We start from the raw sequence: 24,829 nt of genomic DNA, 5'->3' as shown, positions 1-24,829 counted from the left end.
ACTATTTCAGAGTGAAGTGCGTCAAGTATATCCGACCAATACAAGCAGGCAACACACAAGGGGGCATTCTCGCTCCTATACTTTATACCATTTATACTGCCCAGATTCATATACGCTCCAGCACCAACACGGATGATACTTCTAGCCCGAATCCGATCCATACTTCCATCATCGAATAACACCTTGAGCTTATTGACTAGAGCAAAAAGTCAAGGGCAAAGCTGAATGGAAAAAATGTACAGAGTGTACATTCGGTGGATCGAACTTTATGCCCCTTAGCGGAGGATCCTGCCGAGCCATTATCTCAGCCCCAGTCTATTTTGAATGAAATGTTAGATACCTATGGAAGACGTTCCTGAAGTCGCCTTTTTCGAAGATACTTGCTCCCGAAGCAGATGGTGAAAGCTCACTCATATGATTTATTCATTTTGGTCGCGTTGGAGAAAGGCATATGTGATCCTATGATTCTGACCTACTAGTTTTTTCCTTTATTTTGTTCTTTTTGCCTCCAGTGCTTCCTATTGTGATATTTCGTTCAGGCAGAAAAATAATTCTTATGATGGTGGGCGGTATGTTCTCTACCGCTTACTCCATACAAGAATTATAGCGCTGTTTGAACAAACTGAGCAGGGTTGTGGGATACCGCCAATCTAATAACCAACCATTCCAATCCTTAAAATTAAAAGTCAGACATGTCAAAGCTCCCAGCTACGTCACTAACATCACTATCCACAATGCCCTTAACAATCCTTTTGTCGGCCAACTGATCCAATCCCGCTTCCAAAAAATCCACACTAAGCTCTCGAACCATCCTGCCCAGAAGGACAGACATTTAAGCTAAAATTGCCACTGTCGCTAGCAATAACTGAAAAGATTAAATCTTGATCAATACAATTGATTAAGTCTGTGAATATCCGATATACTGTATCCAAATATATTATAGTAAATTGAGTCCTTAAGGAAGAAAACGACCTAGCTCTAGCTATTTAAAAAAAAGTCCTGAAAACGCCTCCAAATTTATTTTGCCGACCAACTTATACAATCGCACAAAGCACTCGATCCATCCTATTCCTACTGCTCTCCCAAAACTGCAGATATTTGCACCACAAAGGACAATTTTGCCAATTGTAAAAATCTTCAGGATGAATCGTTACAAATTTATTTTATATGATTTCCAGAATTTATGAGATTCAAATGTACAATTACAACATCAATCGGTTTCCTTTGTTGTATAATGTTTGTTCAAGGTATGTAAATGATGTTAACAGGTGGTTCGATCATCACAGGATCACTTACAAGGGTGATAAACGCAAACCAATAAGCCTTTTCTACCGATAAAAATACATGAAAATAACTATACTAATTAACATATAAGCTTTATAGAAAAGAAATTTGTAGGTCTTTTTGTCAAAATAGGTTCAAAGGATAGTATCCGATAATGAAGAAAAAATGTGAATTATTTATTTTAAGGCTAAATTATTCCCTTAATATGCATTTCGTAACGTGGATATTATGTGTTGTATGTTAAAGGGACAAAACTGATAAAATAACACGAGACAAACTAGCTAAACGCCCAAAGGCGACTAGCAGACAAAAGCTGCGAGGAAATATCTGTCGGAGTGGAAAACGACAAAACTGCAAATTCCAATGTGAACTTGTAACTACAATTATATTAATGCAGTTATAGATATTCAATAATACAATATAAAGTAAAAATAAATATTTGGATAATAGCAGAAATATTCTTAAATAGATAACCAAGCTTGTTTGGCCTTACGTATTTTCACTTTGCATAAGTTAAGCACAAACAATTACACAAACACAACTGTACTTGATATTCCTCCACCGACCTATACTCAAACTAATCTAGATTGGGGTCGATGGAGTACTTTTATAAATATTCCGCCATCGACCCCTAACACACATACGCTCGCAACGTTCGAGGGGCGATGATGATGTTATATTTCACCATCACCCCTCGCCATTCACGCTAATAAATACATGCACTCAGATAAAACATATACACACAACACATAAGACATATTATATACAATAAAAAAACCCAATTTCCCCTAAAAAGCGGAACAGAGGACTCTGAAACTCGCTGCAGTGATCGAGTACCATCTTCAGACTGGATGGCATGCCTACACGCTCCCTGTAGGGAGCCAAGGCATGGCATGTTTCCAGTATGTAGGACACATCGAGCAACCTTTCTCTGCATAACGGGCACCTGCGCGGGCTTTGGCCCAAGAGCAGGTGCCCGTGTGTCAACCGCGTACGGCCTATTCTTAATCGCATAAGGACGATTCCTTGTTTCCGGCTCAGGTTCTCGGGGGGCCATCTACGAATCGTGCTCTTGACGCGCAAAAGCCTCTCGGACGACCCGGCCCACTGACGCTGCCATCTTTCTTTTATCATGTTCTTTACTGCTAGCTTGGTATATTATAAGTATATTATATTAACTTAAATTAATTTGTCTTTGTGTATTGTCAAAATTTGATTTATGTTGATAGTTTAGGGCAGGGGTCGGCAACCTGCGGCCCTTTGCAACTTTTGCTGCCAAAGCCCAATATAATTTTATGAAAAATCATCAAACTTAGAGCGTGAGCGTGCCGAAATGTGGCCGGTGACAAAAATGCGCGCTAACAGAAGCATAGTGGGAAACCTATTTTACTGCGCAAGTTTAATCCCCACTCCCCATAATAATATTTATACTCGTATATGATATAAAAGCAGTATTTAAGTTACATTTGAATGTACGGCCCGCATTAAAAAATTTATTTTGAAAATGGCCCGCCGTCCGAAAAAGGTTGCCGACCCCTGGTTTAGGGTACACTAAAATTTCAGATTTTTTACTGGGTAATATTATTAATTTGTGAGTTCTTAGCTATTTTATAATTTATTGTTTTTAGATAGTAGACTGTAGTAGAAATGCCTCAAAATCGGGTTTTCGAACTCTAAATGCTGAGAAGATACTATTTTTTAAAATTCTTTGGGGAAAAAGAAATGTTTTCTACGTTACTTATTAATCCCATTAGATTTCGTGGTCCGAATGACCAAATAACATCGTTCAATTAATTAATCTCTATGTAAGGTATGAGATAAAAAAGTCAGTGACACAGGCGGGATTCGAACCCACGACCTTCGGCTAGATACGCCGCTGCTCTACCACCTGAGCTTCGTGACTTCGATCCACTCAGACACCAACTTCTCACCTCAACCCAACCTTGCGAATTTTTCCTCCTTTTTGCCATTTTTCAAATGTGTAATCTATTCGATTCTCCATTTTATCTCAACCAATACTTTACATAAAGATTAATTAATTGAAAGATGCCATTTGTTCAATCGGACCACGAATTCTAATGGATTTAATATGTAAAATGAAGTATATCTTCGCTAAAGCTCTCCGTGGCCATTTCAATTGTCGCCGAGAATTGAATGGCAAAATTCGTTTGAAACTTCGTTCATCTAAACGATTTTTTTTCTATTTGTGCAGCAAAAAACAATAATGAATACAAGGCCAGCAAAACAAGGCTTGGGAAAATACACATTTTAAACGAATGGTGCTAATTATTGGGGTGTTGTGCCAATCTAAAAGTTAAACAATTTCGTCGAACCTGAGTATAGGTCAAGTTCTGTGTAGTCTTCCTGCATTGAGCATTAGCAGGTATAGTTTCTTGGGACTTAGTTTTCATTTACATGTTTGCACAGTTGGCAAGTGCAAACTCGGACGGTTTCTTGGGGTTTTTACGGTCCTTGCCGAATCCCAGTGGAAAGACCCTAAATCCTCAAGTTTAAAACTGGGGTCGGCCAAGGGCGAAGGGGGAGGCCGTAGTAGGGAGCCCGAATGTCCCCGGCGGTGCTCTTCCGACCGGGGGAAGGGCCGGGATCCGTTTTCCTTTTATCGATTGTCTCCGTTCGCAGTGAAGTTGTTTACCTGAGGATTAGGCTGCGATTGTCGTTGCCCGGTGTCAAACCTACATCACGGCCGAGAAAGCAGAAAAGGGGTGCAGAGGACGTCATAAAAGTCTTCAACGCTCTTGACAAGCTTAATTGGTAAATAAGGATTAGATACACGGTAGAAAACAAACGACCAGGAGACTAACAAAAAATTTAGACAGATCGATAAGACACAGTAAGAACATAGTCCATTTTTATGGCAAATATGCCCCATAATTTAATACAACTTGCATCACACCAAAAGCTACGACACACATGCTGATGATTTGTCTAATAATTCTCACCCTCTCTCAGATTTTATTGGAAGCTTGATGAACTAAGCTATCATTTTATTTAAAAACCTTAATTTTTGGAACATTTTCGACGCCTTTCCTGTCATATCATTAGCATTTTTCTGTATAAAATATACAGGGTTATACACTTGCTCATACGACAAATCCGTCAGGCGCTTCTACACATCAAACACAACAAAAAAGTGGTCCGATTCTCAACCCTTTCGCTGTTATTGAACATTTTATGTTTTCTTCAATTATCTACGGCTTTCGTCAAAAATCTACTTTTACCTGTTGAACGTTTTATTTTTGGAGAAATTCCACAAAAAACATTGAAAAGAGCGTTAAATTCCCTTTAAGAAAGCACCCTTCTATGAATTTCTATTCAATTTTTGGTTAAACAGCTCACAAAATCTTTCATAAACTGCTAAATTTAAAATTTGAAATAATAATTAAATTTGTAATCTCGTAATCATGAACAAAATTCATGGTAGAGTTTGGCAAATCTCATAACAATTTCTTGGTTTAATAAGCTTTCTAGCGGTATGCCCTTTTCTTTAATTTATTATCAAAATGCAGAAATTTTTCTTTGTTTTGTTTCAATTTTCTTATTTTTGTGCTTTTTTATATAAGTTACTTATATACCTTTAATTTAGTTTAAAAAAAATATGAAACAAAACACATAAAAAAGAAACAATAAACGTATGTGTTTTGTTTCATTTTTCTTTATTCTATGTGCTTTTTTATTAAGTTGTATGTTTTTTTTAATGTTTTTTATTAAGTTAAATTTATCTTAGTAAAAAGCACAAAAAGAAAGAAAAATGAAATAAAACACAAAGAGACAATAAACGTATGCGTTTTGGTTCATTTTTCTTTTTCTTTGGGTTTTTTATGAACTCAATGTCCCAACTTTATCTTAGTAAACAGCACAAAAAGAAAGAAAAATGAATAAAACACACAAAAAAAGAGACAATAAACGTATTTTGGGGCTGAAATGACCTAGATGTCGGAAGCCCCAATCAAAAAATAAATGAATAAATAAATAAACGTATCCGTTTTGGTTCATTTTTCTATCTCTCAGTGCTTTTTTATGAACTGAATGTCCCAAGTTTATCTTAGTAAAAAAGCGCAAAAAGAAAGAAATATGAAACAAAACACATAAAAAGAGACAATAAACGTAAATTTTTTTTCTTTTTGTGTTTTTTAATAAGTTAATGATGGGAAATAAATTTTGCCCAGGACAACGACGCAGAAGTTGTAATGAAATTTGCCAAGCGCTACCGTGAATTTTTCCAACGAGACTGCAACTTTAATTATGTTACTAATTTTAAATTTAGCAGTTGTTGAAAGATTTAGAGTTTTTAACCAAAAATTAAATTGAAAGTCATAGAATGGTTGCCGTCTTAAAATAATTAAAGCGCTACAGGTTAATTTGGTGACTTTATGACGAAAACCGTAGATGTAGTGACGTGTAGACGCACCAGACAAACTTTGTCGTACGAGTATATTTATATAGTATATATAAATGTTAATTATATATATTTAAATTCACATATATAAAATAATTTTTTGACCAATGAATCACTATAAAAAAACGCTGAGAATGAAATAGGAAAATTTTCCACAAATAAAGGCTTTTTAAAAGAAGTAGTTGATCGGTCCATCAAGCCACATAAAAAAGGTCATAATTACCTAAATCTATATAAAAAGTATTAACTGATTATCATGAGGATGAGATGTAAAACTTGTCTAAATTGAAAATTATCGCAAATTTTATTGTATTTTAAATTTTAAATCATGAGCCAGTGGCGATTAAAAGATGGTGGAAGAGTATTGTACCTTTCCACCTGACGAGAGAAAAGAATCCTTAACCAAAAAAAAAGTCTCAAAAATTACAGTCCCGTTAGAGAAATTGTGCAACGGAGTATCAAAAATAACGATGATTATAACGGTAGTGCGTCTCCCTGAGATGTCTTTATTCCCCACTCTTCGGTATTTTCGGAAAATTTATTTCAGATTGCATTTTCTTTCTGATGGACAATAGATTATCCAGGGATTCTATTAAATTGTAAGATTGTCCACTCCTCTCGGGTGGTAGTTAAGATTTCCAATCATTTTCGTCCGTCTGTCCTCGCTGTTATTTACATTTTTTAGTATTAACCAATCAATTGAATTTCAACCGGTTGTCCAGCAAATAGTTTAAATATTGATTATCCGTAACTGTCGATCAATAGAATTTAATAATTGTGAGATTTCTCCCTGTGGCATCCGGGGTGACTTGTGATTTGATCCTTACCGATCATTTTGGTCCGCCTATCCTCGCTGGGTCCGCATTTCTCCATCTTCAAAAGTGTGTTATTTGATCAGTTATGGTTAAATGAAGAAATAGGTTTGTCAGATCAAAACTGCGAAAATAATAATCAGACCAAAGTGATTGAAATCGGCCAAGGACCAAAATAATAAATTTTAATATTTCTTTTCAGGGCCAGAGGGTCATGTAAGTTAAAGTTATCACTAAAAAAAATTAAATATTGACCTATACAATTTAATAGGTGACTGTGAATATCCAATATTCCTTCAGTAAATACCACCACCTTGAATCCTTAAGGACAAAAACGATCTAGCTACAGCTATTGTTAAGATAGAAATTCCTAATGAACGCAGAAACCTATTAAGTAAGCCAATTATATGATGTACGTATTAATAATCAATCGGTATTAATCAATAATTAATCGATAAATTAATTAATTGACCCATTTCGACTATTTCAATGATCCGGAAACATCAAAGCTGCAACAGACGTAAGAATTAAATAAATGTCTGAACCGAACCTGAAGTTACAAACCGGTTGATCAATATAATTTATCGATTGAATAATTTTACTAATACTTCTTTGAGTCTTAAAAAAAGAAAAGTCCTACAATTAGTAACTTTTCCATACAATTTCTTCTTTTCACCGACCATTTGTCTGGTTTTTATAAAGCCAATCTCAAATTTATTGTCTTCGGTACCACCCGCATACCAACATAACTCAAACAATCTCCCTGGGGTTTTTAAAGACGAAAATGTACTAGCTAGAGCAGTTTCTGGCTTAAAGAATTCCAAATATATAAAAAATATAACTCTTGGCCTAACTCACAGGTGATGGCGTGAAGCCTAAACACCAAAATCCAGCGAGAATAGACGGACCGAGTAATGTGATCAGGGTCGATCAGTTCAACGTGTGTTGATTCACTCGCAGACCAACAAAGATCACTACAATTAATTAAGGTTTTTAGATGAGATAAAAAAGTCAGTGTCACGAGTGGGATTCGAACCCATGACCTTCGGCTTGATACGCCGCTACTCTACCACTTGAGATATCGTGACTTCGATCCACTCGGGCACTAACTTCTCATCTCAACCCCACATTTTGAATTTTCCCTCCTTTTTGCCATTTTTCACTTTTTTGACTTTTTTATCTCAACTAAAAACCTTAATTAATTGAATGATATTAATTGGTCAAGCGGACCACGAAAAATAGTGAATTTAAAGATCACTACCTTTAAAATTATTATTGGTGTCTACTACTAAGCATTGTTCTATCTGAATATGAATTTATAAGCTCAATGAAATATGTGCATAGTTCAGCCTATCACTTCTTGCAATCCACCGGCAATTCAAGATTTTTTAATTTACAATATATTACCAGCAGGCGCTGAGAATCACTCACCCCGGGTATTGGCAGTCTACTGGACATTCATGCCAATAAATACATTCACTCCCAACACACATGAAGTACATAAAACTATCAATACTATATACAATAAATTAACCCTGTTTCCTCCAACAATCGGATTCGTAGGTACTCGCTGCCGTGCTCACGCACGATTTTCAGATCGCATTCCTACACGCTTTCTATATAGAGCCAAGGAGTTTCACCTTTCAAGAAGGAACTACCGGCCACATACTAATATTGTTATCTAGGTGTACGTTAACTATTTAATTTTTGTAAATGGTAACCAAAAATATCATCACACCGTCCAAAGCCACGACCCACCTCCACAATGTTTCAATATTCACGAAAGAAATTAGCATATTATAAGATGGAGGCGCCATCCTAATTCTGAGACTTGTGTACACAGGGATTGGATTAATTGAGGATTTAATAAAGGGCGGAATGCAATATAGAGGGAGATGTCAGAGGATTACCAATGCCCCGAGGGAAAGGGAGAATGCCCCCGGTTCTCATCTCATTACACGGTCTTCTCCCTCGCAAGCTTTTTACATTCCGACCATTTCTGTCCTGTGTATGCTTTGATAATGGAAATGAATCGACTAGGTACATCAAGATATATACGTAGACGCGGATCTAACGATTTTGAACGAGGAATAATAATGGTTCGACAAAATTTAAGGAAAACTTCTAATCTTTCTGATAGGCTTAACAATTAATTTTTTTAATTTACAACTGTCTGCAAACATGATAAAAACAGATATGAAAAAAATCGATAAAAATCACAAGTTCATAATCAATCACATATCATCACATAAATAATATTTATTTATATTTGAAAAATCGATGTTGAAAACTTGTCAAATACAACTTGAGTTAATTGTATTATTTGTGGTAATGTTTTCACGTTTGAGGTTGGGAACTAATAACAAGGTCTGGGGTTTGCTAACCTGTCTACTATATCGAAAAGACTTTAAGGTTAGACCACGGCCTTCTAAATCCACTTCCTATTCTCCCGCGTTACAAATTTTATAATAAAGAAACACTGACATGTTCGAAAAATACGAGTTTTCTACGTTAGAGATAGTACAATTTACGCAAACTTCAAACAAACAACTCACACAAACTAATTGTATTAGGTGGTGAGTTTTACGTTAAAACTTCTGAAGTAATAACACGGTCTGGGTTAACCTTACTCCGTAAATTATTTGAAGGTAATGCTTTGGTTTATTTCCTATGATCATACCGCCAGCCACGGCCTTCTAAATCTAATTCCTATTCTATTGCATCGCAAATTTTACAATAAAGAAACACTGTCATGTTAGTACGATTCACGCAAACTTTGCTAATTGTATTAAGTGTGTACTAGTAAAGTTTTATGACGCAAGTTCGGAAATAATAGCATGGTCTGGGTTAACCTTACATCGTAACTAAGGTTTTGCTTTGGTTTTCGACGACTATACTCGTCAGCCACAGCCTTCTAAACTTACTGCCTTTTCAACGACTCTTATGACCTTGAAAATTTGAAAATAAAGAAACAGCATATATATCGAAAGAACGTTTTCCGCTGCAGAGAGGCCGAATTACTACTTTCAGTCGTGTACATTTGATAGTAGCAGTACACAATATTTTATCGGGCATCGGATTCGGAAATCAGAGAAGAAACAAGTTAGACTATGAAAGAAAGGAACCAGAAATAAACAATAATAATAACACCAAGACATACGTAAATACCCGTAAATATGTAAATTACCAAATAACAATAATTACGTAACACGCCTAATAAATAAGTGACCGGGCGTCGGTGGCCGCAACGGTTTAGGTGTTGACACGCTGCTTACATTGTAAGGTAAAAGTCCCGGGTTCGAAACCGACGTACTTACAAATATCGTTGAGTGTAATATCGGCCTTCATGATAAATACTGAAATAAAGAGATCAGGGATGAAGCCTTGAAGGTGAAAAAAAAAACAATTCTTTTTCCGCTGTCGAGCTTTCGGCTGAATTTAACGCCTTCCTCAGGACTTTGAAAAAATTATTTAAAAAACTTGAAAATCAATCCTAGGAGTTATCCGGCCCCTTCTATTTGGACCACATGTCCATGAAATTCACCCGAAAGCTCGACAGCAGAAAAAGTAGTGTTTTTTTTCACCTAAAAGGCTTCATCCCTGATCTCTTTATTTCAGTACTTGCAATTTTTTTTTAAACACCGGCACCCTGAGGGTTGATATGACCTCTGCTATTGCGAACCTCGTTAAAAAAAAATTAAAAAATCAATCTTGATCAACCATGTCAATTAATTATAAGTAGCAGCTACTGTTTTGGAACTAATAGCCTACTCGACACCAGCTCATTTCGTAAACTCCTGAAGATTAGGGCTTTGGTTTACTTGATTGTTTATCATTGAAGTGTTCAAAAAATAATCAGAAAAGGAGAAAGAAAATATAGAGAATAATAAAATGACAGAAAGTAAATAGATACAGGCAGAAATCCCTTTTAAATAGATATTTTGAAAACATACGATAGTGAAGGCAACTAGTCAAGAGACATAGGACCTTCTGTTTTGGAATAGCTACACCACCAATGCCTGTGTTATTTCGTAAAGTCCTAAAGGTTAGGGCTTTGGTTTACATGATTGTTAATAATTAAATTCACTATTTTCGTGGACCCTTGACCAATTAATATCATTCAATTAATTAAGGTTTTTAGTTGAGATAAAAAAGTCAGTGTCACGAGCGGGATTCGAACCCACGACCTTCGGCTAGATAGACCGCTACTCTACCAATTGAGCTATCGTGACTTCGATCCACTCGGACACTTAACTTCCCATCTCAACCCCACCTTTTCAATTTTCCCTCCTTTTTGCCATTTTTCAAATGTCGTGTATTCTATTTGATTCTCAGCGACAAATCAAATGGCCACGGAGAGCTTTAGTGAAGTATACTTCATTTTAATTCATTAAATTCACTATTTTTCGTGGTCCGCTTGACCAATTAATATCATTCAATTAATTAAGGTTTTTTAGTAGAGATAAAAAAGACAGTTGTTAATTGACGGGCTCAAAAATAATCAGAAAGAAAGAAAATATATAGAGAGTAACATAAAGATAGAAAGTAAATAGATGCAGGTTGAAATGACTTTTAAATTTATGCATTTGCCTGCATTTTGAAAACCTATGACAGTCAAGGAAATAAGTCAGGAGATATAGCAGCTACTGTTTTCAATAGAATACTTTACACTACCAATGTCTGCAAATGAGTTATTTCGTAAACTCCTAAAGGTTAAGGCTTTGGTTTACATGACTGTTTATAATTGAAGTGTTCAAAAAATAATCAGAAAGAAAGAAAATATATAGAGCATAATATAAACTATTCAAAGTAAATATACAGGTAGAAATCACTTTTAAATTTATGCAATTGCCTGCATTTTGAAAACCTATGGCAGTCAAGGAAATAAGTCAGGAGATATAGCAGCTACTGTTTTCAATAGCATACTCTACACTACCAACTTATGCAAGTGTGTTATTTCGTAACTCCTAAAGGTTAGGGCTGTCGTTTTAATCTCTGGTTAATTGCTATAATTGAAATGTCAAAAAAAAAAAAATGATAGAAAATAAATAGAGAATAATATAAAAAATGGAAAGTAAATACATGCAGACAGAAATCCCTTTTTGTAAATAGGTATATTTGCCTGCATTTTGAAACCTATGAATTACCCTCTTGAATATGTCAGGATATAACAGGTACTGTTTTGGAACTAACAGCATTCTCTACCCCAGCAATGTGTGTAAGTGTGCTATTTCGTAAACTGCTAACGGTTAGGGCGTTGGTTTACTTATCACTTGTTCATGGTTTAATTGAAATGTTTAAAAAATAATCAGAAAGTAAGAAAGAAAATACAGAGATATGGATAGAAAACCCTTTTGAACAGATATATGCATACATGAACGACTATTAAAAACTTCCTGAATACTTTTAAGTATTTAGATAGTAATTTCGAAAGGTCGTTCATGTTATCACACTTAATAGCCCTAATTGCCACTGGAATGAGGTGTAGAAAGACTGGCTGATGTAATTTTGTATTTGACACTTTAGCAGCTTGTGTTCGAATCCTGGCGTCGTCCTTGGAATTTTATTTGAGAAATGCATTTATCACATACAACATTAAATCATCCCGTGTAGAAATGTGTGGTGATTAGTGACCGTTAATCGATATTTATTTAGAAATCTTGAGATGCGGTCTGGTGTGATGTAGGTTTCAGAAAAATATTTTCTTTATCGTGCCAATGATTTTGCATTGTATAAATTCACTTTTCCACATCCAAAATGTAATTGTAATATGTAAACAATGTTTGTAAATCCCAGGCCCTGAAGATGATCTCTAATAAAGATCGAAACGTTGGCACGATAAAGAAAATGTTTTTCTGAAACCTACATCACACCAGACCGCATCTCACGATTTCTAAATAAAAATTAAATCATCCTTTCATCTCCTTCCCGGTGATAGTGGGAAATAAGCCCATTCTGCAATAAACATCTTTAAAACTTTTATAAACAGTAAATTTGGCCGATTTGAGAGTTAGGATGAAACTTTTATATTGGATTAACTGCTTAAGACAACAACATATCAACAGCGAGCCGGCTAATAGGGGGAATTACATCTCGGTGGAATTAGAAAAGAGGGCTCAAGGGGGTCGAAATTTAGTGCCGTAATTAAGAAGTAACTTTCCACGGGGTTGAGAGTTCTCAAACTGGCGCGAAAGGAAATCCTTAAGCCGCGCGTTTTTCTTTTGTCCCTCGGTTAAATAGTCTTGTAATTAAGGATGAAGAGTTTTCTCGGGTTGGGAGATGCTTCCTGTTAAATTAGAAGACGGACCGGTCCACCATGGCTTACTCATTTGTATAAACGGCGGCCCAATTGCCTGGAGAAACACTTTGCTTAAATTAAAATGCAAATAAACTGATTCCACCTGTACGTTTCTAACTGTGAAAACACCTACTATCATCCAGCATAAACAGAAGGCAAAATATGACAAAAAAAGCATATTGACCACGGGTGATCATGGTAAAATTTAAGTACATTATTAGATTTCCTTTTTTTTCACCTACGAACACTGGACCAAGGCAAAATCGTGAAGAAGCAAGCAAGCAAGCTTCTTAATTTTTTTTTTTTAACGAGGGTTCGCAACAGCAGAGGTTATATCAACCCTCGGGGTGCCGGTGTTTTTAAAAAAAAGCCCATGTGTAAGTATTTCGAATGCAGGGCCGCTGGATTCGAACCCGGGACCATTACCTTACAGTGATGAGCGCCGTGTCAACGCCTAAACCGTTGCGGCCACCGATGCCCCTGAAGGCAAGTTTAGTTGCTACTGCCAAGCTTTCGACCTATTTTAAAGTCATCATCAGGGCAAAACAATCTTAAATATGTCTACAGATTGACATATTTAAGTTTTTTTTTTTACAGACAAACGAAAATTTCCTTGAAGACCAACTCGGTCCCAACATTGCCGAGGACTGTGTCACAGTAGACATATTTCAGGTTGTTTTGCCCTGATGATGACCTTAAAATAGGTCGGAAGCTTGGCAGTAGCATCTTTCTACATGACCATACCTATATTTTCTTTCCCGAATTCTTCTGAATTTATTGAATTTTATGTTTTTTTAAGTTTAAACGTACTTAATTGGATGGCCAAAGTACGAACAAAACTTTTAATTTTCATTTAATTTAAGATAATTACCCTCGCACCAACAATAGAAGACTTCCTCCTTCTGCAAAAGACTGCAATGATCTAAATTCTAAACTCTAAAAATTTAGATAAAGGTTTTTAGGTCGTCAGCTAGCTGTGCAAAGATGTTACCAAGGACCGGTTTAACACATCATGCGGACATATTAATGACGCAACTGTTCAGAAATCCATTCAGTTCGGCCAAAGACATTTCGTTACGAAAACTATTCATCATTCATTCGATGTATTTTCAGTGAAAAATGTTAACTGATAGTTGCCTAACATTCTGGTCTGCTTATCCTCGTTGATTTTAATCGTCAAACCCGGCTGAATCAGCAAAAATCGACGAGGGTAGGCAGACTAGGATGATTAACCATCAAACAATAGGTGCATGACCCTGCAGAGCTCACAAAATTAAATATTTGTTTATCGTTAATGGAAGAAAGTTGACCTAAGGTTGAAACAAAATTCTAATAAACAAATCTATAATAATAGATGCCGATCTGAACATTTTCGAATGAATTTTTTCAACCATTGTCCGAATCGAAGGGGGCGATATTTTGCCTCCGGTGATAAAATTATGCAAATCAAACCCAATTTCAACCCCAGTCCATTTAAAAAATAAATAAAAAATAACGGGTCGGTTAGTCGGTGTATTTTTAACCTGGCCGTAGGGTTTTGAGAAGAGAAGCCCTTTTTTCAAGTGCTTCGACGGACCAAAAAAAAAAAAGCTACGAGGGTCTACTCCGAGGGTGGCTGACTTGACGCCATTTGACGTGGCCTTTCGCCCCCAAGCGTTTGTTTTCACCCTCGGAAGAGATAAGGACTTTGCGACGTGCCCGAATCTATTTGAGCGAGGAAAAGTACGTGTGAAACTCCAACGATCGTTTCAAATTTGAAAAAATAACGCAAAGTTAACAAATTCATAATGGGATATAATTAAACAAAGGTAAAACTAAGAAGATAAAGAAAGATAAAAAGATAAACTTTGTACTATTCAAAATTATGCCAACTTAGTCTCACTCTCAACACGACACGCAAGAATGGCACAATTACACAGAAGACAAACACTTTGAGTGAGTAGCAATACTTTGATTGATTAAAAAAAAAATATTTTGTATTGTATAAATTCACTTTTCCACATCCTAAATCTATTTGTTAAATGAAAACAATGTTTGTAAATCCCAGGCCCTGAAGATGATCTCAATAAAGATCGAAACATTGGCACGATAAAGAAAATGTTTTTCTGAAACCTACATCACACCAGACCGCATCTCACGATTTCTAAATAATTTTTACATTAATTTATTTCGCATTTTGTCGAGAAGGGCTTTTCAAGCTCTTCTGAGATACTCAATGGCTTGAAAAAATGCTTTGTTAGAAAGTTAACTGAGCTTTTTACATTAATTTATTTCACGTTTTGATATGAAGGATTGATTTTTCGGGCTCTTCTGAGGATTAAAAAATTGCTTCTATTACCTTAACTGTGCTTTTTATTTCTTTTATTTCTTATTTTCGTGCTCTTTTGAGCTGCCCTTTAGATAAAGAAAGCTGCCAAATTCGCTGAACTGGAACTACTACCAACCCGGATTTTTTTACCTTAACTTTAAATTAAAATAAAACATAAAGTTCCTTGTTTGTTTCGGATCCGTGCTTAATTGGACTTAATTGAGCTTTTTACAGTCATTTATTTCATATTTTACAGGTATTCTGAGCTCCTCCAGGGATTAAAAAACTTCTTTATAGAACTTAACTGAGCTTTCTGCATTATTTTATTTCACATTTTGTTAGGAAGCTACTTCGAGCTTTCCTGAGCCTCTCCTGGGCTTAAAAACTGCTTTACTGAACTTAACTGAGCTTTTTGCGTTAATTTGTTGGCAAGCTATTTTCGAGCTCTTTTGAGCTCCTCTTTAGCTAAACAAAACTGCCAAATTGGCTGAACTGGACGTACTAGCAACGAGCAATTTTTTTTACCTTAACTTTAAATGAAAAGTGAAAACTGAAAGTTCCTTGTTTGTTTGGGATTCGTGCTTAACTGGACTCAATAGAGCTTTTTTAAATTAATTTATTTCACGTTTTGATGTGAATGATTTTTCGAGCTCTTCCACGGCTTAACTGCTTTACTGAACTTAACTGCGGTTTTTGAATTATTTTATTTTACATTTTGTTGAGAACCTATTTTCCAGATGTTCTGAGCTCCTCCATGGATTAAAAAACTGCTTTATTAGAGTTAACTGAGATTTTTACATTCATTTACTTCACATTTTGTTGTGAAGGACTTTTCGAGCTCTTCCGAACCACTCCAAAGCTTGAAAAACCGCTTTATTGAAGTAAATGAGCTTTTTACACTCGTTTATTCATATTTTATTAGGAAGCTATTTTCGAGATTTTTTTGTCTTCCTCTTAGAATAAAAACTGCCAAATTGGCTGAACTAGCTAATAGGAACTAGAAACTTCTTTCGTTTCAACTTTAAATAATGTTTAAATTAAAAGTTAAAACAAAAAGTTCTTAAGTTTGTTTCGAAGGACTTTCCGTACTATTCTAAGCTCCTTATAGTGAAAAACTATGCCAAATTGTCTAGTGCTGACAGAAACTGAAGAAAGCCTTATCAACAAAATGTGAAATTACAAAAAAAAAAAATGAAAAGGTAAAAGCCCAGTGAAGTCAAAGCTCTTCTGAGCATCAGCCAAATAAATCCAAAAATTATTGCCTCATAAAGCCGTCATAAAGCCAAATCATTTTTAACTAAAAATATTTCTATGATAGACCAGGACTTCGGTCTTCAAGAACATTTTTTTAGGTAACCATCCACTCTGATCGAGCAAGCAACCAAAATTATAAAATAACAAGAAACAGAAAAACATAAAATTAATCGTACAGTTAGCCAAGTAACGACTGGGGCAAGCTGGGAAATCATTGCCGTAGAAGTCCGATGTGACCTAAACAGAAAGTGAAAAATAAAAGATAAAAAAGAAAAAGGGATAGATCGATAAACAAATAGAGAGACATATCGAAGATAGAGGGGGGAAGAGTGAAAAATTGAAAGGGAAAAAGAATGATAGAGATAGAAAGGGTGAGAAAGAGAAGGCAGAAAGAAAGAAATAAAGAAAGAGAAAGACAGAGCGTTAGAGAGATAAAGCGAAAGAGAAGGATAGAGATACAGAGGGAGAGTTATCAGCGACAAGGAAAAGGGGGAAGAAGAGTAGATTGCAGTAGGTTAGAACGAAAGAGCAAGGAGGGAGAAATACAAAAAGAAAGAAAAAGAGAAAAAAGAGAGAGTGATGGAAAGAGAGAGAGCGTGAGAAAGAGAAAGAGAAAGAGAAAGAGAAAGAGAGAGAGAGAGAGAGAGAGAGAGAGAGAGAGAGAGACAGAGAGACAGACAGACAGAGATAGAGAGGGAGAGTTAGCAGCGACAAGGAAAAAGGGGTAGAAGAGTAGATTGCTGTAGGTTAGAACGAAAGAGCAAGGGGGGAGAAATAAAGAAAGAGAGAGAAAGAGAAAAAAGAGAGAGAGTGATGGAAAGAGAGAGAGAGAGGGTGAGAAAGAGAGAGAGAGTGAGAGAGAGAGTGAGAGAGAGAGAGAGTGAGAGAGAGAGTGAGAGAGAGAGTGAGAGTGAGTGAGAGTGAGAGAGAGATGGGTTAAATAAATTAAATTTAAAAAACGCAGTGAAGTCCAATAAAAATGTATTCTTTCATCAAATAATTTATGGATTCGTGCTTTATTTGACTTCACTGAGCTATTTTAACCATCTTTTATTTCACATTTTGCTTTCCTATGAGTAGCTCCGAAGAGCTGTGAAGAAGAAGAAAAAAGGCCTTCCTGACAAAATACGAAATAAATTAATGTAAAAAGCTTAAGTTAATTGTAGCACGAATTCCAAATAAAACAAACAACGAAAAAAGAAGAAAACGGTGAGTTCTTATTTTGTATTCTTTCATAAAATAAATGAAGGAACTTGTACTGTTTTTAACGAAGCCTCCCTATGATTATTTGATGTCTAAACAACATAATTTACATGTCCTTTGTTTATCCCTTGTACATATTTGAGTAAATAGAAAATGACGCCAACTGTACGTTGACCTACTGCAGGTAGAACTGAATGCTACACGACCTCATTTTGGTCAGGTTATTGTTGTATGCGTTCATATTCCTGGTTATTTATCATGTCAATTTCACCCGGATAATTCGGTTAATCGGCGGACCTAATTCGCACAAGACGATCGGGTCGTATCAAGGACTTCCAGATCATTTTAACAGTACAGGCGGATAATAGAAGTTTGTTCCGCTTCTTAGTACTTTTAATCCCGTTTTGTAGGATTAACGAACGTAGGATAAAAGTGTGTTGGTCACGCTCGTCTCACACGTATGAAAAACAAACGGAACATTAAAAAAAAATAAAAAAATAAAAAGAGAGAGCCTGGTGTGCAGAACAGATGCACGTGGTAGATTCCGTCCTTCTGTAATAAGACGAGGCTCAGGAGCCCCAACCCAATTACGGCCCTTGTAAAGTATCCAACCCCTAAATCAACCCCGTATATCCTAGAGATAATGAAACGCTTGGTATATAATGTACTATAGGGCCCGAGGGGGTGGGTGCTCCATGTAATATTTATGTGCACCCCTCCCTTCCAGGCCTCTTTCCCATCGTAACCGCATTATTGACGAATCGGAACCCTTTGGGGTCCGCGTCGCTTCGTCTGCCCCTCGAAAATATATCCTTTACTTTCCCCGCCGTCCCATTAAAGGTTCCATATTGATCCCATGCGGCGATAATACGTTGTTTGCCTAATGGGTCGACAGGATTGCCGGTGGGACGGAGAAATTTCTGACCCCACAACGCACAGATATCGACGTGTTCGACCGGCTGTGAGATGTAAACGGAATGCATCAGATGCTTATTACAATAACACCAGCGATCATTGGCGGACCACTGACGGCCGATTTAAGGCCGTATAGCAAACCGCAAAAACCTATAACTTCTACTTTTCAAAAGTTAAATTATATCACTATAAATTGTAACTTATTTCATTAATGATGATTCAAATTATGATGTGCACTATACTCAGTGTCAAAACAACCAGCAGATTGTACAATTACATGGGACACATATTGGCTCAAAAATTCACTGTGTGTCAAACGTGTGTGACCTATTCTACGTTCCTTCTACGAATCTTCAGGTTATTCAGGCTCCTGAGAGCCACCATACCGACCTCTTGGATGGGTTTCATCCAATGCAACCATTTTTTTTTCAAACATGTCTTGGAATAAGTCTGGGTTGTTTGTTTTGTTATGGTATTATGCAGTATTTTTAATGTAATAAATAGTGCAATTTCCGTTCTGGGTAGTTGTCTGTGCGTTAACTTATCAATTTTGTATGTTGAAGATGTGGAGAAGCTGAAAGAAAACAGATAAAAATAAAGAGGATAGGTGGACCAAATTGATCGGAAGCGGCCCAATGATAATCAACCCATTGCGTTTTAAAGTTTTGAACCTCACATGAGGCTATGAATATGTATAACTTTACGACAAATTCATATTTATTAAGCCAGAAAAGAGTGAAGGAAAACAAAAATCCAATCGGAGATCTGCCAATCTATTTTAAATCCCTCGAATCCGATCCGAACGTCATTCGCCCTGGGCGAAACAGGTTGTTCGGGCGAAATTGAGCCCTAATGAATATAATTACAGACTTTATAACAGTTTGCGTTTTGCGTGGACGGCAGAAAATTGGAGGTGTCACTGAGAGGACCGGCGGTTTTCTTACAACGCTCGTAATATACGGTACGACATCAGCTGGCAATTAAAATGTTCCACCCTGGATCAACCCGTTTAAAAATAAGTTCTGATCCTTTTCAAACGGTTACGTATAGACATTGTCCGTTCTCACTAATGCCTATCACCAACGGACGGGCCGAAGCCTCCACCCCCCTTCAATTAATCTCACCCCGGAAGCCGACATTGAGTCGAAACACGTCTGAAAACACGCAAACCGGGGTACAACTGTCAAATCTTACACGAACAAAAGGTTAGTTAAAGGTCATGATTTTTGTAAAGTAACATGGTCCTGATGAACTACTAACGGCAATGGCATCAAGATTCTGGCAGAAACCGAACGATAACGTAAACACTATCTATGTTGTTGAGATGTGCGAGGTGAAAACTATTATCCGATCATCAGTTTGTCTGTCAGATGGCTTAACTTCTTCAGTGATAACATAGGATACTTTTTCCAGGCCCAGGTCCAAGTCGAATAGGGGAGAGGGACAAGAGCTAACCATTGTTGAACACCCCACCGATTAGAAACCAAATGGTACTAAACACCAAGAAATGTACAATAGGAATACTTTTACCTACTACCCCAACCTAAAATCTTCCTTACAGATACTTTGAAGTCATCAGTGTCCCTTCACTATCGCATAGATGCATGGGTAACAAAAAGTACCTTAAGACCCATCCTCTACATATACCGCAGACATTCCTCTTCTTCCTGAAACTAGCCTAATCACCCAGGCGGACATCGCCATCCTTTGCTCTCATAAAGATCTCTCATCTCAACCAGAAGCCAGAGAACACACGTCCGAACCTGAGCTGTGGTTCAAACTGTGGACTGACAAACATTTGAACATGTCACTTTCACTCATCGGAGAATAACCACAGCTCCCATCTCTTACAATAATATCCCTCTTCCATCATCAAATATAGTCCGCTACGTTTGGATATACGGAACTCTCACATACGACTCAAAAGATAAGAACTAATCAGAAGTTTCAGACTAATTAAGATTCCAGGACAAACGATCAAATCTCCTTGGTGTTCAACGACGTTCCAACCTCCAACGTATCCAATCCCTATAATCAAAAATCCTTCGAACCATCAAAGCTTCTTTCTACTTATCCAATCTTACCATTCACAATCATTTAACATCCAATATGCACTTGAAGTAGCGGACTTTCGCAACAGGAAGTTTCACAAACAATTACCAAGATACACTGATCGGACTATTGAAGCATCGTTGGTATCGAAACCTCCTAAGGAACAGTGAAAGTGATTAACGCTAATATATAGGAGTGACAACTAATGAGTAGTTTTATGTATATTTTTGTGTTCATTTTACTTTGTTTATGCTCTAAGATGTTACCAAATTTACTTAAGAGCTGCGATTTCAAAAGGTGTAAAAAAAAGTAAGAGTAGACTATAAGAGCAAGAAGAAAAAGTACGTGGTTAGGAAGGAGCATATTATGGAAAAACTTATTATGAGTATGTGCGTATTATCTTCCTCGAAACTTCCGAAAAATTGATAGACCTAATAAAACTGTCGAAATTGTTTATTCAAATTCAAATTTTTCAAAACGAAAGAGTCCCGCAGGATGAGTATACCCGGAAAAATGGGTTTTTCGGAGTTATATGACATGATAAACAATGTTGCATGTAGGCTGAACCTAACCGAACATGGGCGATGCTTTTAAGTGTAATTAACTTTTGGGGATGGTTAGATAGATCGAATTTGAACAGATATTAAGTTTTATTTTAAGCTGTATGGTCGTGTAACAGAAAAGACCTGGGTTATCATATCACAAATATTATATTTGGAACTTCGTCTGCCAACAAGGTCAAATGTATGTTCTCGAAAGGACGGAATAGATAAACGAAGCACGTGTAGTTAGATGAAAACAGAGGACGTAAACACGAACCCGCCAGGCCCTTTCGGTCCCCAAACTGTACCCTGTACACTCTCAGTAATCCCCGTTTTTAAAAGTCCGGCGTCCTTTGTGATTTTTTTCTCACTGCAGGGGTCGGAATAGTCATGAAGGGTGCCGGTAAATTGGGCATGAGTGGGGATTTACAATGGCTTTATACGTTATTCCCAGACCGTACCAGGCCCCCGACTTACCCCAAACAGGTAGAGAAAGAGCCCTTTATAACTACGGGGAAAAAGAGAGGGCGACCGGGAGAGGACGAAGAGAGAAAAAGCTTTTTTCCCTTCTTTTTTTTCCTCTTTGTGGAGGACATAGCTGGGGGAGAGGAAGCCCGTGGAGTCCGCTTAGTATCAGGAGAACAGAGCCGGGATAGGAGCTCGCCGCCATTGCAACCCGACCGCCAACCCACTTCAAAAGCCAGACACTCTCCCTCGTCCTTTACACTTTACAATTTACATTCAACAAGAAAATCCAAACTTAAAAACAATTTATAATCCAAGCCCAATATAAACATAATAAATAATAAAATTTGAATGCCCGAAAAAAATTGTAACATCGCCTAAAAAAATCAGAAAATTTATTTAACACGAAAAATTGATTCTATCAGAATTGGACTTTATTTCATCCAGATTTTCATTGATCAAATCTAGAAAAATTCCACGGATCAATTGGAAAAACTGTAGCTAAATTTGTTGTTTTCCCAAGTATAGTTGCTTTTGGCACAAGAATTTTTCAAAAAAAAAAAATTAAAGTAAAGCCGGACTTAATAATATATAAGCAAAAAATATGGTGAAAATACATCCTAATCACATGTCATACATGATATGAAATAACATCTTAAACTTTTGTTAGATTTGTTGTTTTCAAGAATAGTTGCAACTTTTGGCATGAGAATTAAAAAAAGACAAGTAAAGCCGGTCTTAATAAGCCAAAAAAATATGATTAAAAACATATCATACATTATATGTATATAGGCCTCCATTTTGTAATATCTTCAGTGGGAAGACCTTTTCTCTAATAAAAGATTTATTTTTATAAATCAATCTGTAAGACCAGAAATATACCAGAATTTTCAAAACATTTACCTTTATTCACTTCTGAGGACTTGGCACTGAAAAAAAACGAAACGCATGCAAATTTCCCTCTGCGAACTCGTCGCATTTTCAATACCACTCGATTTTCTTTCTACGACATTTAATTAAAGTTTTTTTATGTTTTACTAACTAGAATTTTGAACTGTTTTAAAAAATGTTGGCCATAGTGTTTTCTTGTATAGTTTGAAAATGTTTTTATGTTGATTTCAATAGAAATGACAGTAAAAGTAAGAAACTGCACTGCCCATAAAAAAACAGACCGCTTGGTTTTTGCAGGAAAAACTTGTCAACTTGAGAAAATGCGTATTTTCTCAGCATTTTAAGTCACAGACCTGCGCCTGTCATTTTTTTTTTAATTTAATGCTGAAAATGTGCAAATTAACGTTTTCCCGAATTTTTGAATTTTACTGTTAAATGGCTGAAACTAGGAAAACATTGAAAAAAAGCAATCAGCGTAAAATTTTCTATAAAAAAATGAGTGAGAAAACCTGCATTTTTTTTGGGGGGGGGAGTGTAAACATAATGAAAAAAATCCAGTTATACTTATGTATTTTAAAAATGTATATACTGTTGATGGGTGTAAATTTCCTAAACGTACAAATAAATGTTTTAATGTGTAATTATTTTACTTTTTTAAAAACCACAAGGAATTTTTTTTTATAAAAACAAAAAAAAAATAGTAAAAAGAATTGAATCTCGATGTAATTAGCGAACAGCATTTAACATAATTTTTGAAAATGAGGGTGATGTTATGATGGTGATGATGAGGGTCATTAAAACGAAAAACGTAAGCATACAACGTATGACCATCATCAGGACTGTATTGATATATATTAGTTTTTTGTTATGTAGTAATGTCTCTAGCCCGATGGTAATTAAAATAAAAGTAAAAGTAATAAAATAGTAATTACTGTATGAGGTGAATGCGCCCCTGGTTGAGCGTCGTTCGGCTCCTGCGGTCCTGGTAGCCCGTCCTGCTGAAACTCACCTTTTTTCCCCTGGAGACTTCCCCTCCCGCGTGTAAGGACCCGCGCGCCTAGAAGGACGTGAAACGCCGGGTAAAAGGCTCGTTCGCCATCCCCCACGGAGGACAGAGCGTGCACATAATACAACGGGGAGGGAAGGCCAGCTGTTCCCAGCCGGATCGATCCCACGCGCAATTACACCGAAATTACAGTTTTTCGCCGGCCGGCGTCGGGTCCGTGCGTGTCTCACGATATTACAACCATCATATATTCATAAAACTATAAAATATTTACCTGGTCGAGAAATGCTATTATGGCATTTACACGTTGGACGGGTGGTGGGGATGGGCCCACTCTTGGCAGCTGCTCTATTCTCCTAAATGGTAATCCAAACGGGAATAGAAACTATTTATCCGTCGTCGCTGGGAGAGGAAAAAAACCGCCTCGTTGGCACTGACACTCGGCGTTACTGCACTTATTCCACGTGGGCACTGCACTGCACAACACTCGATTTTCAAAACAACCAATGGGAAAAGTAATAAAACGAAGCACAGAGAGACGGTACTTCACCTCGGAAGCAGATTCACGACTGGCGGCTTGGCCCTACTCGGTTTCCCCCCGGCGTTTCACCCCCCACCAGAGGATTTTTGCCCGATGAGGACTCGGCCGCTCCCCTCTTCGTGACGGCGGGCCAATGCGCGCCCTCCTCGCTCCCTGCTTCTACGATCATCCCCTCCTCGTTCAACCGCTCACCGGCGGGCACTTAATTTTTTACTCTTCAACAACTTTCAACTCAATTTTAACCGACGGCTTTATGCCGATTTTCCCTTCAATACCATCCAGAACTAAAGAACTATTGAAATCTCTGGATAAATTGTTCTTTCATCTTGTTATTGCAAGCAAGACAAGACCCGAAAGACTTCCTTATCCACAGACACTTATTCCTTAGATCATACATTGCCTACGAACTATTCAATCTAAGCAAAAAACGAAGTATCTCTCAGTGGACAGCTTAATTTTTATACAAACACCACACCACAAACCTGAGATTTGTTTTCTAAACACTCCAACTCGAAATCTGATAGCAAAATGGCGTTGACAAAATCTGGAGCTTTCGTCTAATTACACAATGCCTAAACAAACGAGGTTGAGCCAAGATGAACCCGGAGCTTTAACTTAAACTGTTGCTATTGACCAGATTTTCCCTCGTATCTCTTAATACTTTCACTGTCACAAAGCATTCAAAATGGTTTTAAATCTGTTGTTTAGAAAGTTGAGCAGGCGTTCTGAACGAGGCATGGATGTAGCCTTGTTACTTAACATGGCGTTGGGTCTGAAATGCACTTGGGACCGGACGACACGTGCGTTGGTTTAACAGGTAGAAGACTTGTCGGATCATACC

The 24,829-nt window shown here is 36.8% G+C and overlaps 1 protein-coding gene across 1 annotated transcript in view; it reads right to left on the bottom strand.

Moving 5' to 3' along the window:
* Positions 1-24,032, bottom strand: part of LOC106670190 (polycomb group protein Psc-like) — a 117,724-nt gene extending 93,692 nt beyond the window's left edge. Inside the window, exon 1 of the mRNA XM_014400296.2 lies at positions 23,722-24,032. The gene's annotated coding sequence lies outside the window, so the exon portion shown is untranslated. The remainder of the gene's footprint in view (positions 1-23,721) is intronic.
* Between the last annotated feature and the right edge of the window lie 797 nt (positions 24,033-24,829).

Source organism: Cimex lectularius, unplaced genomic scaffold (genome assembly GCF_000648675.2).
Source record: "Cimex lectularius strain Harlan isolate CLEC.00 unplaced genomic scaffold, Clec_2.1 scaffold86, whole genome shotgun sequence".
NCBI lineage: Eukaryota > Metazoa > Arthropoda > Insecta > Hemiptera > Cimicidae > Cimex > Cimex lectularius.
The sequence above is the reverse complement of the archived record's forward strand: the minus strand, read 5'-3'. Positions and strand labels throughout refer to the sequence as shown.